This window comes from Heterodontus francisci, chromosome 7 (genome assembly GCF_036365525.1).
Source record: "Heterodontus francisci isolate sHetFra1 chromosome 7, sHetFra1.hap1, whole genome shotgun sequence".
Classification (NCBI taxonomy): domain Eukaryota; kingdom Metazoa; phylum Chordata; class Chondrichthyes; order Heterodontiformes; family Heterodontidae; genus Heterodontus; species Heterodontus francisci.
Window position 1 is genome coordinate 111,025,905 of NC_090377.1, and position 16,072 is coordinate 111,041,976.

Here is a 16,072-nt window from a genome sequence, read left to right on the forward strand (position 1 = left end):
GTATGAGTGCCCAGCCTGATGGTGTTTATATACACACACTTTCCAGAGTGGTAACTGAATAGATAGCAGGGGCTGAACTTTTACCATGGAGGTGGGAAATAGGAGCCTGGCCTGTTTTCAGGTCAGAAACCAGCCTCCAGCAGGAAACTGATTAAGTTAAGACTTTTGTGTGGGAAAGCTTAATTAGTATGGAGACTGGTTTCCTGTCTACTTAGAGCCAGTGGGGGCGGGAACCGAGGTGGGTTAGATGAAGTGTGGAACTCATTTAGACTCCCAGGGATGTCATCACTGAGGCTGTTGGTTGTCCTGAGGCAGAGATTTGCAGTTTGTGCCAAAGCCTTTGCTCCACCAGAGAGTTTTAACTCCACAGCACCCCACTGACATCACTGATTGGTTCCCTACCCGGAGGCCCAGCCTGATTTGGCAGCTGGGCCTCCAGTTGAGTGGGGAACCAGTCACTGACAACTGCAGCAGCAGGTATGTCTGCATCAGGACATCAGCTGGGAGGGTGCGAGGGTGGTGGGCAACTGGGGGAGGGAGAGGGGGGTTGATTGGGTGGACTGTCAATCCCGGTGGGGAAATCAGGACCTGGTGGTGCTGGGAGATTCCAGAGCCTTGTATTGGGTGGGGCAGGTGGTGGTGGGTGGGGGGAGGTCAGAGGCCTCATGGTAGGATTAGAGGCCTGGTGGGGATGTTCGTTATGGGGGACGTTGGTGGAGGATCAATTGCAAAGTCTCCTCAGGCAGGCATCTAGAGCCACGAGGTAGGTGGAAAGGTACTTACGGCCCGAATCCGCGTCACCTCGATGAAGCTGCTGGATTGCCTTCTGCTCATGAACCCCAGTTGACAGCTGTTAAAGTTTAAAACCTGAATGGTAATATGGATCGCAGCTTCATGATCATATTTAAAGTTCCAACATACCTCCTTGGATCAGGTTTGGGTCGGGGAACAGGTTTTTCTGACTTTAACCGTACCCCACCACAGGTAGCACAAACCTACTCTTTCTTTAAGATTAAAATTCTGCCCAATATCTTTGGTCTTCCCAATGTTTGGATGGAGTAGGTTATGGTTCACCCGACATTGGCCAGGGCCTGATTTAACTCACTCACTTTCACAGAGTTAAAATCGGGCCCTAGATGACAGGCATGCCATCTGACTGCACAGAAGCAGTGTACAGGTGAAATAGGACTGGGTATCTTCGGCATACATGTGGAAGTTACCCCATGTCTGCAGATGATAAAGCCAAGGAGCATCATGAAATGAGGAAAAGGAGGGTGCCAAGGAAGGATATCTAGGGGGACTCCAGAGATGACAGTGCTGGTGGGCTGCGAAGAGAAACCATCGCTTGCAATACATGGCTACAATTTGAAAGCTAATCGAGGAACCAATTAAGACCAGTCCAAGGTACTGAGCATCAAAGCAGAGGTACTGGAGGAGGGTTGTGCTATCAATTGTGTAGAAAAGCTACAGAGAGGTTGAGGATGAAGGGGGCTAATTTGCAATGGGGAGTTTGCCATATCTGAAGTGTGAAAGCAGGAAGTGTGCCCGTGCCTAACAATCTTTGTAGCACATACACAGATTAAACATAGAGAATCATAGAGTCATTATGGCACAGGAGGAGGCCATTCAGCCCATCGAGTCCATGCCAGCTATTCGCGCAGCAATCCAGTCAGTCCCAATCTCCTGCTTGACCCCGTAGCACTGTAAATTTATTTCCTTTAAGTGCCCATCCAATTTCCTTTTGAAATCATTGATTGTCTCCGCTTTCACCACCCTCATGGGCAGCAAGTTGCAGGTCATTACCACTCACTGCATAAAAACATTCTTCCTCACATTCCCCCGCATCTCTTGCCCAAAACCTTCAATCTGTGTCTCCTAGTCCTTGCACCATCAGTTAATGGGAACAGCTTTTCCTTGTCTAAACTTGTCATAATCTTGCACACCCAAATCAAATCTCCCCTCAATCTCCTTTGCTCCAGGGAGAACAATACCAGCTTTCCTAACCTATCCTTGTAGCTAAAATTCCCCATCCCTGGGACCATTCTGGTAAATCTCCTCTGCACCATCTCAAGGGTCCTCACATCCTTCCTAAAGTGTGGTGACCAGAACTGGATGTAATATTCTAGTTGTGGCTGCACCAGAGCTTTATAAAGGTTCAGCATAACTACCTTGCTTTTATATTCAATATCTCTATTTATGAAGCCCAAGATCCTATATGCTTTGCTAACTCCTCTCTCAATATGACCAGCCACCTTCAAAGATCGATGTGCTTGCAACCCCAGGTCCCTCTGTTCCTGCACACTCTTTAGAATTGTGCCATCAAGTCTATATTGCCTCAACCTATCCCTTGTACCAAAATGCATCACCTCACACTTCTGCGCATTAAATTCCATTTGCTATTTTTCTGCCCATTCTGCTAGCCTATCAATGTCCTGTTGTAGTCCTGCTGTAGCCCTTCCTCTAATTTGGTTTTATTGGCAAATTTTGAAATTTTCTTCTGTATTCCAATATCCAAGTCATTTACATATATATCAAAAAAGCAGTGGTCCTAGCACTGACCCTTGGAGAACACCACTGTATAACATCCTGTATGTTGAAAATCAACTATTTACTGTGACTCTCTGTTTTCTGTCCTTAAGCCATTTTATCCAAGCTGCCACTGACCATCCTATTCCATGTGCCTCAATTTTGTTAACCAGCCTTTTATGTGGTACTTTGTCAAACGTTTTCTTAAAATCCATATGGACATCATCCATTGCATTCCCTTCATCAGCCTTCTCTGTTACTTCATCAAAATATTCAATTAGTTTAGTCAAGTATGATCTGCCTTTTACAAATCCACGCTGGCTCTCCTTAATTAACTCAAACCTCTCCAAGCGCCTGTTGATTTTTTCCCCTAATTATTGTTTCTAAAACCTTACCCGCCACTGATGTTAAACTAACTGATCTGTAGTTACCAGGACTGTCCTTACACCCTTTCTTGAATAAGCGTGTCACATTTGCCATTCTCCAATCATCTGGCACCTTCCTCATATCTAGAGAAGATGGAAAGATTATGATAAGCCCTTCCGCTAGCTCCACCCTCACTTCCTTTCGCAACCTGGAACGCAAGCAATCTGAACCAGGCGACTTATTCATTCTAAGCATAGTCAGCATTTCCAATATATCCTGCCTAGCAATTTTCACTTCATCCATTGCCTCTATCATCTCTGCTTCTACAGCAACTTCTTCCTTATTTAACACAGATACAAAGTACTCATGAAGTATTCTCGCCTTGCCCTTTGCCTCTAAGCATATACCACCCTCTTTGTCCCTAATAGGATCCGTCCCGCACCTTACTCCCTGCTTACTATTTACATACTGCTGGAAGATTTTTTGGTTCCTTTTTATGTTAACTGCCATTCTATTCTCATATTCTCTATTTGCGTCTTTTTTTTCTTCACTTCCCTCTCAACTTATTGTATTTGACCTGGTTCTCGCTTGAAGAATTCATCTGACATGCATCATACACCATCTTTTTCTGTTTCATCATATTCTCTATCTCCCTCGACATCCAAGGAGCCCTGGCTTTGGTTCCCCTACCTTTCACCCTTGTTGGAATGTTCCTAGCCTGTACCTGAAGCCATTGATCTGATACAGCTCTTCCTGCCATTCTTTGGTTCCATTTTACCCTGGCTAGATTCCTTCTTATCGTGTTGAAATTATCTCTCTTCCAATTTAGAAGTTCTACTTTAGTTTGTTCCTTGCTCTTGCCCATTATTAACCTAAACCTTATGATTTGATGATCACTCTTACCCAAGTGTTCCCCCACAGACACTTGGTCCACTTGGCCTGTAGTGGATTATGATCCCAGACCTTTCTGACACTATCCTGGATCAGGCGTACTTCTCAGATGATCCCTCTCACTTAATGTTGGGAAAGACAGATCCCAAAGACACTTGAATGGGTCTGGAGAACTGATCTAACTCTCCCCAAAGGAAAGGAACTAGCTAAGAATATTACCATCCTCCAGATAGCCTTTTAAACAAGTTTCAGCCAGATTAGAATAACCCAGATATTATGAGGATCTAGGAAACTCTTCTCAGTGATGTACCTCCCCACCAAAGAGTGTATGGAGATGGGTTCACAAGTTAGTGATGCTGAAGACTATGTGAGACAATATAATTTCTGAATAATATAAAAGTTTATCAAAGAACCAAACATGCAATCCACAGTTGGTGAGACAGTCAATCCCAACGTTAATAGTTACAGGAAAAGAAAGCACAGTCTTCTAGGAGAGAATCCAATTTTTAAATGTAATTATTGTTACACTAAAATATTTAAGTAAGATATCCATCAATTATTAAAGTAACATTGACCTTAAATCCCTGAGTAGAAGACTACACAGTTTAGTGAGATACCTCTGTCCTAGTTAAGGGGAGAACTAGCATCGCTTCACCACAATAGTCATACCTTAACTGTGAGAGATGTTGGAGTGAGTCCAACAAACCTAAAAATCCAATGTGTGCTTCTAATATTTATACTGTTTTCTAAGTTGTATAACTAATTTCTTATATGTGGGGGGGTGTGTTATGTTGACTCCAAGTAAGTTCATCCCCCTTTATTTCCCAAATAAGGCTGTTAATTTCTAGTTGAGATCTACCCTCTTTGATTCCTAAGAAAGGTTGTATAGCTATTAATTTCTAAGTAAAGTCTGCCCCTCAGCGATTTCTAAGAAAGGCTTGTTGCGGGTGTAGCGATGATCAATGTTTCGCCAGTCATCTAATTGTCTTTTAAGATTGTGGGCTGTATTTTGCCCGGTGGCAGGCAGGAAACATGGTGGCTGTCCCACATATGACCCACGCAGCCGCACTGACGTGATTATGCAGTGGGTGGCCACTTATAATGACGGTAGCTTCCTGCCCCCAATCACATGGTGAGGATGGCATTGGCAATGCTGTGAGCAGCGTCACCTGATGCAGGTGCTGGCACCATCTTTAAAAGGCTACCAGCCCTGCAAACAGTGTATCCAAATGCAGAGCTGATCCTTTCCCCCTTTATCCATGCACACAATGCACAGCTGATCCCTACCCCACCTCAGTGGCACCAGCTTTTCCTGGACGGGAAAGTAAAGGCACTTGAGCGCCGCACGTCAAGCTCAAGATTGGGAACGGATGGTAAGATCACAGTGAATTACATGCAAATGGATGCAAAGAGGCACCTACCATATTTAAAGTCAGGTCCCATCACAGAGCGGTGGAGATGCCGCCATGGAGCTTCGCCACCCCCGGGAAGATCGGAACTGGCAATCCCAGCATCGGGTTCCATGGCAGCCACTGCCGCTTCGATTCTCCAGCCCACCACCGCCGCCCCCCGCCCCCCCCCCCACCACTCCCCCCCCACCCCCCGGCCACGAAACCTGACCTTAGGAGGAGAACAAGCTTTGGCCCTATAATTCAGTTTTTGCCTTTGGTTAGTTTTGTCAAAATTTCAGTGACTGTGGTTTAGGGCTGTCAGTAAAAACCATCTTATCAATTATTACACTGTGGTACCTTTTGTGACAGTTTGCAAAGCGATGTTATCAATGCTTTACGATGTGATGATGTTTGTGACATTTGGGAGTGCATTCTCCTTTTCAGAAGTTGCCTTAATGGTTCTACTATGAGGCAAGCTTTTTCACTGAGGCTTTTAGTACTTCAGAAATGAATCCTTTTTTTAACCTTTTAGGAAGACGAACCCTTTAAAAAAATTTAATCCCTCATTCAGCGGAAAATAATACTTTTAGCCTTATAGCCCCTCATTATGCCTGGATTCCTTCACAAACCCACCTCACTCCCCAGCACCAGATCTAGCAATGCCTCCTTCCTAGTTGGACTGAGAACACACTTGCCATGGACGTTCTCCTGAACACATTTCTGAAATTCTTCCCATTCCTTACCCTTATAGATATAACTGATGATGTTTCAATTTTAAGGATGTTAAGTGTTTCAGTCATGGGATGGATGGCCAAAAAGAGGAAGCCAGAAACACAAACAGCAAACATTACAATAAACTAAATACTTAATTCAGGAAACATTTGGTTCAAAAATTTGTGTTATCAGACAGGGAACTAACTCTCCAGTAACTTTGAAGCTAGGCTTGGAAAAAAAAACATTAATTAGCATTCAGCTGCTCCTGCCAACTCACTGGTGCTTCAACAGTCTTTGTCACGGCTGGGCTCTCAAACAGAAAATGAAAGGGTAATTCTGGTGACTGCTGCTTAATGAAATACATTGTGGAAGTGACAGAATAAAAAGGTTATAGATGTTCTAAAGAGCCCCACAGCTCCTAATCAGTGAGGTGGGCAAACACAACCTGTTGTTGCCTATTGTTGAGACCACAGACTTTCAAAGTTCCTGCTGAAAGAGACATCATTTTTACAGCACTGCTACAACACCTTGTCAGGAGTGAATGGAAAATCACAGGAGAAGAACCACAGAGGACGCAGGACGAAGGAAGGAGCCAGCAGATGCAGGCACAGTCAACTGCCAGTTACGATATTCGTGCCCTTTTCCAGTGATGGCTATTAAGATGAATAAGTGAGACATCCTTGATCCGGGAGGTGAAATGAAACCAACACTATTATGCCTGATCACTGAGCAACATTTCATTGATCACCAGTTTCTAATTGTGCCATTGCTGCAGATGAGGTAACACATCTGTTGATGGGGAGAGGGTGTGCGAGAGATTATAACATGGTCCCCATCAATCATTCACAAATGGCAAACAACAAATCTCAGCAAAACTGACAATTCCAAATACAGCATTCAACTGAAAAACAACCCTCAAAATAAGGCCTATGTCTATGACTGTCTGAATAAATTAAATTCCTTCTTACTAAATTAAAACTCAGGATTTTTATTAGTGTTTTGGGATCACAGTATACAATTTAGTTTTATGTGAAAACTGAAGGCTCACACATGACATTCAAAAATAGGTAGTGCAGTGAGACATATCTTATTCTGACTTAAGCTATAGCTGTACTCTACATTCTATCAGTTCCATTATGGTGAAAAATTGAACTATCGAAAAGTTTATTTTTTGAAGGGGAACATGATGGTGCATTATTTATTTATTCCAATGGTCTGAAGCATACTTCCTGAAGAACTTTTGCCTTTGAACACTTCTCAAAGCATGTTCCAGTATTTTTAAGTGTACTGAGTTTTCCTTGTCTGATATTTCGATTCTTTCCCTGCATTTCTCTTTTCCATATGAATTTCTGATGTTTTTGTCTTGCTAATTCCACACTAATTGTGCATTTTTCCCTCCTGTGTATGCGTTTGCTCAGTCCCATTCTATCAATCAAAGAGCAATGCTCTGTGACTAGAACTGATCAAATTAGAAAACACAATCCAAACCAAAATAGATTGAGATGAAACAAATGAACACACAGGATATAACGTGTAGCATGGTGTTAAGAGGAAATGCCATTGAACAAATTATATTCTGTAACCATTAAATTGATCTGTGCTTTGACTAAATTTCAAAGAAAATAGTCTGGGAGAGTTTGAATGTAGTGCTGTTAATACGTCACAGAGGTCATAATCAACATTTACTGAGCTTTCATCTTTAAAAAAACGACTGCTTCTTTTATTTTCAACATTGAATCTTTTCAATACTGATCTCTTTTTATCCTTTTGATTTTTGAAGAACCTGTTATTTTTAACAAAATGTATTCATTTCCTGTCCTTTGCTTCTTTTAAGATAGCATTTGTCCATTAGAAATATGATGTCGTGGCAATAACGGAAATGTGCCTTAAAAATGGTGAGGACTGGGTGCTTAATATACAAGGATATAAAGTGTTCAGAAAGGATAGAGAAGGAAAAAAAGGAGGGGGCTTGGCAGTCCTGTTTAGGGAAGACATTGTAGTGCTGGAAAGGGAGGAAGTCCTTGAAGGGGCAAAGCCAGAATCCATTTGGTTATAGTTAAGGAGCAAATACGGTATGATTATGCTGCTAGGGGCATTCTACAGGCCTCCAAATATTGAGAGAGAGATAGAGGAGCAAACCTGCAGGGAAATCCCAGAGATGTGCAAGAACTACAGAATGGTGATTTTGGGGACTTTAATTCCACAAATATCAACTGGAATAATTTTAGAGTAAAGGTTAAGGAGGGGGAGGATTTCCTAAAATGTGTTCAGGAGAACTTCCTTGATCAGTATGTACACAGTCCAACTAGAAAAGAGGCATTGCTGGATCTGGTGCTGGGAAATGAGGTGGGCCAAGTGGATCAAGTGTATGTGGGAAAAGACTTGGGTCAGAGTGATCATTGTATCATATGGTTTAGACTAGTAATACAGAAAAGCAAGGAACAAAATAATATAGAATGTCTAGATTGGAAGAGAGCTAATTTCAATGTGATGAGAAGGGATCTAGCCAGGGTAGAATGGAACCTAAGACTAACAGGACAAACTGCAATGGGACAATGAGTTATCTTTAAAGAAGAGAAGGTACAGGCTAGGAACATTCCAACAAGGGTGAAAGGTAGGGGAACCAGGAACAGGGTTCCTTGGTTGATGAGGGAGATAGAGATGATGATGAAACAGAAAAGGAAGGTGTATGATGGATGTTATGATGCATGAACTCAACAAGTGAGAACCAGGTCATATACAATAAGTTGAGAGGGGAGGTGAAGAGGAAAATAAAACTGGCAAAGAGAAGATATGAAAATAGAATGGCAGTCAACATAAAAAGGAACCCAAAGATCTTCTACCAGCATGTAAATAGTAAAAGGATAGTAAGAGGAGGAGTGGGACCTATTAGAGACAAAGAGGATAATACAGGTAAGGCTAATATACTTTAATGAGCACTTTGAATCAATGTTCACGAAGGAATTGGAGACTGAAAAATATCAGTAGAAGTGGAGAGGGTGGAGGCAGTGGATAGAATAAAAATGGAGAGGGGATGGCAGTAAAAAGGCTGACTAGGCTTAGGGTAGATAGGTCACCTGGTCTGGATGGCTTGCATCCCAGGTTGCTAAAGGAAGTGGAGATGGAGATAACGGAAGGGCTTGCCATAATCTTCCAATCTTCCCTGGATAGGGGAGAGGTGCCAGAGGATTGGAAGAAAGGGTGTAAGGATGGTCCTAGCAACTACAGACCCGTTTGTTTAACATCAGTGGTGGGTAAGGTTTGAAAACCAATAATCAGGGAAAATATCAATGGACACTTAGAGAGGTTCAAGTTCATTAAGGATAGCCAGCATGGACTTGTAAAAGGCAGATCATGTTTTGACTAATCTAATTGATTTTTTTGCTGAAGTAACAGAGAAGGTTAATGAAGGGAATGCAGTGGATGTTGTTTACATGGATTTTAAGAACACATTTAATAAGGTACCATATAAAAGGCTGGTTAATAAATTTGAGGCTCATGCAATAGGAGGGTCGGGGTCCAATTGGATATAAAGTAGCTAAAGGACAGAAAACAGCGAGTCGTAGTAAATGGTTGTTTTTCAGACTGAAGGATGGTAGACAGTGGTGTGCCCTAAAGGTCAGTGCTGGGACCACTGCTTTTTTTGCTATATGTAAATGACTTGGATCTTGGAATATAAAGTAGAATCTCAAAATCTGCTGATGGCACCAAGCTTGGAGGTGTGGGAAACAGTGAGGATGATATGAACTGTCTGCAACAGGACATAGATAGGCTAGCAGAATAGGCAGAGAGGTGGCAGATGGAATTTAATACTGACAAGTGTGAGGTGATGCATTTTGGAAGAAGGAATAGGGAGAGGCAATATAGACTTAATGTCACAGTTCCAAAGAGTGTGCAGGAACAGATGGACCTGGGGTGCATGTGCATTGATCTTTGATGGTGGCAGGACATATTGAGAGTGGTTCATGAAGCATTTGGGATCTTAGACTTCATAACTAGAGGCATTGAGTACCAAAGCAGGGAAGTTATGCTGAACCTTTATATAGCTCTGGTTAGGCCCTAACCGGAGTATTGTGTCCTGTTCTGGTCACCACACTTCAGGACGCATGTGACGGTCTTTGAGACGGTGCAGAGGAGATTAACCAGAAGGGTTCCAGGGATGGAGAATATTAGGAACAAGGTTAGGGTGGAAAATCTGGGTTTTTTCTCCTTGGAACAAAGGAGATTGAGAGGAGATTTATTGTAAGTGTCCAAGATTATGACAGGCTTAGATAAGTTAGATAATGAAAACCTGTTCCCATTAACAAATGGTACAAGGACAAGGGAACACAGATTGAAGGGCTTTGGGCAAGAGATGCAGGGGGAATATGAGGAAGCACTTTTTACACAGTGGGTGGTAATGACCCGGAATTTGGTGCCAACAAGCGTGGTGGAAGCAGAGACAATCAATGACTTTAAGAGGAAGTTGGACGGCCACCTGAGAGAAATAAACTCTTAGGGCTACAGGAATCGAGCTGGAGAGAGGGATTGACTGCATAGCTCCGTGGAGAGCTGGCATGGACTTGATGGGCCGAATGGCCTCCTTCTGTGCTGTAAATGACTCTGTGACTTTAAATATAACACTCTCTGAAAAATATTCACAAAACACATTCCTCAGCAAAAGGAACACCAATTATTGTGAGATGAAATCTTTAGGAAACAATGGGCTGAATTTTATTCAGGCGCTGTGCTGCACGGCAGCACCCTTTAAACTCAGCAGGGTGCCCGCATTTAGCGGCAGCCGCAGAGCCCACGTGATATTTCGCATGAGGGCTCATTAGCATCACTGCGCCAAGCCGCCCCCAGCATATTACGTGGGGACATCTGGCGCAGTGAGGGACCTTTCGTCAGATGTGCAGCAGGTACTGGGGCCCTATTTTAAGTACCCCAGCACCTGCTTCCTGACAGCTGTCAAAGAAATACTTACCTGACTGCTGAAGAGCGGGGCTGCTGTCAATCTGGCACCAAAGCAGAAAGTGCTGGAAAAACACAGCAGGTCAGGCAGCATCTGTGGAGAGAGAAGCAGCATTAACTTGACCAAGTTCACAGACATGAAAGTTAACTCTGCTTCTCTCTCCACAGATGCTGCCTGACCTGTGGAGTTACTCCAGCACTTTGCTGCCACATACTTACCCTGCTGTGCCCCAGTGTCCTATGAAGTTGCGATCCTCTTCTTCCACTCAAGTGTAACATTCCTTCTTGTAGGCGTGCCTCACCTGGGTGAATAATCTTAATTTTGCACATTACAGGACGTGAGACTTAAATATACCATAAAAGGCAAATACACAACAGAAATAAAAACATAATTGAAGAATAATTACCTATTATGTGCATCTAATCATCTGACTGTGAAACGCCGTAGACGAATATGCTTTTGGAATCTGTATTCATTTCTCTGCTAACTGTCATGTGAAAATACATGTAACCGCAATTAAACGATCTTTGTTAAAAAAACAGGAAAATGTGTTTATATTCTAGCTGCATTGCCAACTAGAAATATTACACCAATAAATATGATCAGGTGCTGCAGAAGCAAAGTGTTCATGAACATGTGTCGATGTGTAATAGTTGAAAAACTATGACAACAGTACAGATTTCCTCACTAGTCCTGCATTGGTTTTCAAACATGTGCAAGACAAACCTTGCTGCCAGAAGTTAGGGCAGTTGCACGGTGGAGTCACCTTTGCATTTAGAGGACCACACCAAAAGCCGAGGATGACTGAGGGGTATTCTAGGGTGGCCCCACAGTTCAGCGATGCCTCCCTGCTCACTCTTCTCCAGGCTGTGCGGTCAAGGTGGGAGGTTCTTTTCCCCAGTGATGGTAAGAAGAGGCCGTCCTGTCTGAACAAGACAGTCTGGCTGGAGATGGCAGAGGAGGTGAATAGCCGTGTGGTCATCCACCGTCAAAGGGTCCAATGCTGGAAGGAGATGAATGAGCACTCCTCCAGCCAGCCGGGGCCCACTAGGTCTCGTGTGAACAGGGTATGGGCGCCAAAGTCATCCACAGCCAAAGGGCAATCAGATCAGCAGCCTTCCTCCAGTCAGGCTGCTAGCACAATGATTGTGCCAAGAAGGGCCAACCTCTCCGTTTATAGAGAACACACTGACACAAATGGGAATGCAGGGGTATCACAGCAATGTAAATACATCTTTCACTAAATGCTCCTCACCAACATGTGTGTCCTTTTCTCTATGTAAATGGTGTGCGCCAGCATGTAGCACCAATGTCACATCGTTTTGCACCGTTGGCCCTTCAGGAGAGCCAAAGTATGCAATAACATCATTGCCATGCCACCATTACTCATGTGCATCTCCACGGATGCAGTGACATGGACATTGGCTCAGTCAGCTGCTGCCTGTAATGGTTTACACAGGGATGCTGCAGATGTAGGCTGGTGCACAGCAGGTGAGCGAGGGTGATGTGTGGCTTGCAGAGCTCATGTCAGTTCCTATGGAGCAGAGAGCCTTTGTCTGATAAGCCACTGCCATACATCCCTAGCTCACTGCTAGCCCTGCGTGCAGATGCTGGGTGCCCTCCCATACGTATTTCATATTGTAGGTCATCAACATCCTCATGGTCCGAGGAGGAATCCTGTTGATGTCTTTCCTCATCATGCCAGGCCTGGCTCCTGTTAGGTGCGTAGTTGTGCAGAGCAGCAAAGAAAGGAGCTGGGCCGATCGGCCCTTTTCGGCCCTATCCATCCAGGCATTGGAGGTGCTCTTTCAGCATGCCGGTCTCCTGCTCAATGGTGGTTCATGTAGATCAGTGGCTGGTGTTGTATCGCTCCTCTGCAGCAGTGGTGGAGTCTCTCACTGGTGTCGGGAGTCATGTCTGCAAAGAATAGCCCTTATCGCCAAGAAGCCACCCCTCCATCCGAGCCAGTTCAGTAAACAGCGGTGGCAGCTGGGACTGGCACAAGACCCAGGTGTCATCACAGCTGCCTAAGAAACAGTCACACAGTCAAAGAACAAAGAACAAAGAACAGTACAGGAACAGGCCATTCGGCCCTCCAAGCCTGCACCGATCTTGATGCCTGTCTAAACTAAAACCTTCTGCACTTCCGGGGACCATATCCCTCTATTCCCATCCTATTCATGTATTTGTCAAGATGCCTCTTAAACGTCGCTATCGCACCTGCTTCCACCACCTCCCCCGGCAGCAAGTTCCAGGCACTCACCACCCTCTGTGTAAAGAACTTGCCTCGCACATCCCCTCTAAACTTTGCCCCTTGCACCTTAAACCTATGCCCCTTAGTAACTGACTCTTCCACCCTGGGAAAAAGCTTCTGACTATCCACTCTGTCCATGCCGCTCATAACTTTGTAAACCTCTATCATGTCGCCCCTCCACCTCCGTCGTTCCAGTGAAAACAATCCGAGTTTATCCAACCTCTCCTCATAGCTAATGCCCTCCAGACCAGGCAACATCCTGGCAAACCTCCTCTGTACCCTCTCCAAAGCCTCCACGTCCTTCTGGTAGTGTGGCGACCAGAATTGCACGCAATATTCTAAGTGTGGCCTAACTAAGGTTCTGTACAGCTGCAGCAGGACTTGCCAATTTTTATACTCTATGCCCCGACTGATGAAGGCAAGCATGCCGTATGCCTTCTTGACTACCTTATCCACCTGCGTTGCCACTTTTAGTGACCTGTGGACCTGTACGCCCAGATCACTCTGCCTGTCAATACTCCTAAGGGTTCTGCCATTTACTGTATACTTCCCACCTGCATTAGACCTTCCAAAATTCACTGCAAGCATCTGCAGTGTTCACATACCAGCTTCACCTAGAGTGAGAAGGCTCCTTTAATGGTGATGTCTGCAGGTGGTAGCCTGGCAGGAGGCCTGATGGCCACATGATTGCAGTCTATGAACAATACAACCTATGGTTCTCCGGCAATGGTGCTGAAACTGATGGCCCTCTGGGCATGTCTGTGAGTCTGTCCTGAAGCAGGCATACTCACTGGCCCTCCGGTGCAGGGCATTGGTGACCTCACTGATGCAGCGGTGCACTGCTGACTGTGTGACCCCACAAAGTTCTCTGGTGGGTCCCTGTAAAACTGCATATGCGTCAAGCTTGGGAACCGTTGCTATTATGAGGAACAAAGGCATAGGATGTCCACCGAAATCCATGGGCTCCAGGTCATCTTTGAGCAGGACACAGAGATGTGTCACCACCCTCTCTACATGCGCAATCGCCTCTGATACTGATGCTCTGACATCCGATGGCATGCCATGTGGGACCTGTAGATGCATGGCAATTGTAATGGCGGGCTCTCCTTGGGGGCTGCTGCTCACGACCGGGGCCTCTACGTGGATTGCACCTCCCTGTTGATTTTGCCTCTGGTGCATATGGATCCTCAGGAGCAGAGGATCACAATATGTAGGATGAGGCATATCTATTTCCATGTGATAAATAAAGTTGAACCCTTCATGTATTTGAAGGTTCCTAACAGGGCAGGGATTGGTATTGACGGGTACATCATTTGCTTTCATGGATCAACTATGTGGTGTGCCATGGCATTGCTCATCTTGGCCAACACTCAGAGTGGCACAGCATGACCACATCAAGATCGTGCCAGCTGAATCGATTGCTCCCACCATCGATGTGACCTTAATGCTCCTACCCTTTCTGGCACCCTCCCCACACACAGGGTGACTAGAGTGCCATTGGCCCCTCACAAACACAAACAAACACAGAGCATACACTGTTTACGGTGGGAGGGTACACAGTACCTCCCTTCATGCCTGCAGAGCTTTCCCTCCAGTAATCCCAGACCCCCTTCCTCCTCCCTTTAAGAATGCAGAGCTGAGACCCCTGTAATCCCCCCCACTCCTCCCTTTAAGAATGTACAGTGAGACCTCTGAGTTTCCCCCCCTCCCTCCTCCCTTCCAGTATGCAGAGTAAGACCCCTGAAAACGGAACTTACCTTCTGTCGTGAAACCTTCTGCCTCCGATGACCCGCCGGCTTTTCTACTTGTGACCAGGATGGCACGTGACGGCCACCCATTCAAAGTAAAATCCTGATGTGTGCAGGAGAGGCAGCAAGCTGCATAATCTGCAGAGGTAAGTACCCGTGGCGTCGAGGGGCTGGTAAAATTCAGCCCAATGTATTTAGACACAGATATCTAGGCTTCATGTATATTTTGGTTTCAATATTTTGGAATTTAATGCATATTTTCTGCATAATAGATAACCAAGCATAACATAAATGGAGGATAAGAGTAGAAGAAATGCGATCCTTTGGACAGCAGCAGAGACGTTAGTGGTAGCTATGGTAGATCACATTCCTCACACCTCCATGGATTTTCAGGGTATTTATTTTCTTAAGTTTTTAAAAAGGGCTAACTTTGTAATATCGTCACTTAGGAGAAGAAGCTGTTCAATCAGCAAAAGGCATTTATATCAAAGGACGAATTTCCTATATAATTCAATGACAATCTTCATTCAAATAGCTGCTAATACACACCAACAAGGTGCAGAATTCTCAGAATTTACCAACCAGTTCCATGGCCCTGACATTAAGGCGACAGATTACATAGGTAATCATAGGGAAGCATGGAGTTTTGGATGGGAAACCCGGAAGTCTTGGAATCCACATGTGGGGCTGGATTTTAACAACCCGCCGTCACTCTCGGCGGAGAGCTCAGAAAATGGCGGCCCGCGCGTGCCAAACGCCGAAGAGCCACGCGGTCTCTCATGTGGTGGCTCATTTAAATGGCTGGGGTGGCTTGCAACCCCCCCACCCATCCCCCCACAATCATGTGGAGGGGGTGGGCTGTCCATTGGCACCATTTTTAAAGGGCAGCCAGTCCTACCGGCATATTTGAATTTTTAAAGACACAACCCCCGCAAATTTACAAAATAAAATTATAATGCCCCTTTCCAACCCCCCAATAAAAATTACATTAGTTATTTGCCCTCCACCCACCCCCCCCAAACACTTACCTTTCAAATCTGACCATCCCCCCTCCTCAAGATTGCACAAAGTTTAAAGTTCACCCCTTCACACCATCTCCTACGCCCATTACATTTATTTGACTCCGTTTTCCCACCCCATTAAAAGTCTTAACTCGTCCCCCCTCCCCACCAGTGTCATGCTGACTTTCCCTAGACGGGGAATTGAAGGTGCGGGAGTGCCGGCTGCT